Below are 3676 nucleotides of genomic sequence, written 5' to 3' on the forward strand. Positions count from 1 at the left end.
GCCCTCAAGCTCTGGAGTCAGACTCGGGTTCCAATGACAGCCCCTCCTGTTACATCATTATGGCCTTAGGCAAGTGGCTTCCCCTCTTTGAGCCTCAGTTTTGTCACCTACAAAGTGGGACAGATAAACAGAGAAGAGTGGAAGGTTCTTAGCACTGGGCCTAGCACAGATTCTCTCCAGAAACATTAGCCATTATTGTCATTTAAAAGAATAATATTGTGGTCCAGAGCGGCAGCTCCCTTAACCACTATCCGCGCCAGAGGCCTCAGCACCCTGCCCACTGCCGCCCCTCCCCGACCCCTGGCTGCCCAGGACAGTGGTCTCAAAACACCCCTCCTTCCCTTCCTGAGGGCCCTGTTTCTCCATCTACAACGAAAAGGAGTGGGACCTCCAGCTGAGCTCTGAGACCTCTCTGTTTTCCCCTGGGAACTGGGGCATGTTGAGCTGGGGTCTGACTGCCCCAGGGGCCGGGCCAGAGATAAAGAAGGACTGCTGAGTTGATGGCGTAGAGGCGAGGGTTTGTTCAGGGCTGGGCAAGCCGTCCCTGGAGTTCTCCTGTGCAGGGGGTCCCGATTCCAACTGATTATGTGGCCAAGGTCAAGGAGTCAGCCACTGATAACAGTAATCACTGCTGTTGCACTCTGTGCTTACGCTCGGTCATTTAATGCCCATACTGTCCCCGCGGAAAAGGTATCAAGCCGTCTGATGCCAAAATGAGGGCTAAGAAAGCTGGAACCTGAGGTCGCAGAGTTTTGGAAGTTGGCAGTGCCTGACTTTTGACCCAGGTCTTTCTGATTTCAGGGTCCATGGTTTATCCTTTAAGGGTGGGGCGGGGGTGAGTGTGGGGGCAGATGTGTGTCATCATCACAACAAACTTCAAGTTAGGCCCATTTTACAGAAGGGGAAACTGAGGCTTTGAAATAATAACTTGCCTGAGACCACAGAGCCAGTAGATCTTAGAGGTAGCCAGTCATTTATATGAGGGACGTGTATCTAGAAGGTATTGTTTGGGGTCAGCTAACGGTGGGGTGATTTGTGTATGTAATAGATTATGCAAGTTCTAGTTCATGGGTGGGTAGATTTACTTATGGGGTGGGTTGTGATTGGTGGGACATGGGGTACGAAATAGGTTTCTGGAATGTGCCTCATAGGCAGTGGGTCACCCATGTTGTGCGTTTGGTAAAGCATGTATGTCACTGTGTACAGAGTAGCTTGTCGTGTGCAGGCTGCCCACCTGATAGTTCTTGCATGTAACAGGCATGTGTGTGGCATGGTTGACCTTAGTTGATCATAGACCTTATTCAATCTAAGATGCCATCTGTAGAGGTTGAAAATTGTTATTTTTGTTACCGTTAAACTTTGACATGCCAGCGATCCCAGCCCACTTTTAGAAATAGGGAACTGTGCCTCTTAGACTCGATGAGATGCCATACGTGTAGGCTTGTGAGAGGACTAGCTGTGTGTGGCCTGTCACAGGTGACAGACAGGTGGCAGGACCCGGAGTCAGCCCTTGAAGGCCCCTCCCAGGGCTGCCCCTCCTTCTCCTCTGTGTTTATCCCTTAGTTGGGTCTCCTGCCCGGCTCAGCCTTGGCCCCAAGGCTGTTGGAGCCAGGCTCAGATGTTCCTGGCAGAGCACAGGAGGAACCCACCAGGAGTTGAAGTCTTCTCCATCAGCCCTTATGGAATTTCTCTCCTTCCCTCCCTCCCTTGGGGTCTTGTCCTGATCAATAAACAACTGGGCCAGTATCTTCACCCCATTTTACAGATGGGAAAGTCGAGGTCCTTAGAGAGATGTGATTTAAAGAAAGTTATCCAAATAGTGACAGAGCTAGTTCCTAAACCCAGGTCTCCTGACACCAAATCCAGCCTCTCTTCTCCTCCAGAACAATTGCCCCCCCCTCCAACTCCCACCCCAGTTATCTCAGCTCCAGGGGGAAGATGGAGGGAGGAGAACACAGCTACACGGGGCAGAGAAAGGGCTTCTAATAGTTGGAAGAATATGAGCAGGATGCCTCCACACACCCCTCAAGCACATGCTGCTTCTCCCACTGATTCACCCACTCATTAATTCACCCATTCACTCACTTATTCTTTCACTCTTTCAGTAATTCACCCACTCATTAATTCACCCACTCACATATTAATTCACCCTGTCTCTAATTCACCCACTCTCTAATTCACTCATTCATTCATTCACCCACCCACTCACTCATTCATGCACTCTGTCACTAGTCCACCCACTCTTGCTCTTGTTACCAAATCCCTGTGCCCGGCCCTTCCAGCCAGCAAAGGAGGACAGGCTCCCATGCCTCCAGAGTCCCAGATCCTTCTACCTGGGCCTGCACTTTCCAGCTCCACCACCCCAGGTAGTCTGGGAGCTCATGAAAGTGTCCGCGTGGTGGGCAATGAGGGCTGCAGGGTGTAGAAGAAAAGGGTGAGCCATGAGTTGAAGGCAGGCAGGACCGGCCACATGATTATCAGGGCCCGGTCCTAAACGAAAATGTGGAGCCCCTTGTTCAGAACAGCCGAGCATTAAACCAAACACGGGAGCCTGAGAGTGGATCTCTGTGCACTGCTCAGGCGGCTCACTGGCAAAGCCCACTCTAGAGGGAGGAGGTGGGTGGAGAGAAACAAAGGAGATAACGAAAGGGAGGCCAAGGGGGGCAGGAGGAGAGGGGATGGACGCTTGCTGGGCACCGCTTGATGTTTTCCTAATGCCATCTCATTTAATACTCAGACCACCCTTTGAAGTTGATTGTGTATTTTCTAGAAGAGGAAACTGAGGCTCAGAGAGGAGAATCATTTACCCAAAGTCATGATTAGTAGGTGGTAGGCGCCTGAATGTTAATCCAGGTCTGTGGGGCTGTAAGCCTCATCTCCGCCTGTTCCCCGAGGGGAGGGGGAGGCACGGGGCAGGGCAACAGGAGGAGGTGACGGGGACCTGGGAGATGGAGTCTGTCTGGGCCTGAGCAGCTGTGACAGACTGAGCAGCCCCCTGTGAGGGCTGGTGGTGGCCAGAGCGGGGTCCTGGGGAGCAGGGCAGGGGACCCAGACAGCAGTGTGGGCCTCTCAGTCCTTCCTGCTCCCAGGGGAGGCAGGAAACTTGGAAGGGAGCTCCCAGAACGAGGATCTAGAAGATTGGTATCTGGGGCCGGGATTTACGTTTCTGATTCATGAGCCATGAGGCAGCTTTATCTCTGCAAGAGCATTGAGGGTCGAAGTCAGTGACTGGGGAAGTTACTGAATTAGGGCATCTTGGAGGTGGGCTGTCAGTGTCCCAGGGTATATGTGAGCGTATCAGCCTGACTCGGGGTGACAGTGACTTGGAGGGTGGTTGAGTCAGGGTCACATGGGGGCTGGTGAATTAGTGTGCCCATCTTACAGAATTGATAACACAATACTGGGGAGCTGGGGCCCCATCCGTTGTAATAGCACTCCGGGGGTTCAGCCAGAAACCAACAAACAGCCAAATCCCTGTGGCCCCGCCCAAGCCGGTCCACCAGTGGGGGAGCCGATTAACCATTAACCCCCAACCCTCCCCGGCAGAGCCTCCACCCCTTCGCAGGGGCTAGGCCGAGACTCCCGGCAGATCCTCCCAGAGGACAGTTTGAAACGCAGGAAGGCAGAGAGGGCACCTGGGAGGAGGCGGTGGGAGGGCGGAGGGCGGGGGCTGGGG

This window comes from Balaenoptera acutorostrata, chromosome 15, assembly GCF_949987535.1.
Source record: "Balaenoptera acutorostrata chromosome 15, mBalAcu1.1, whole genome shotgun sequence".
In the NCBI taxonomy this organism is placed as follows: Eukaryota; Metazoa; Chordata; class Mammalia; order Artiodactyla; family Balaenopteridae; genus Balaenoptera; species Balaenoptera acutorostrata.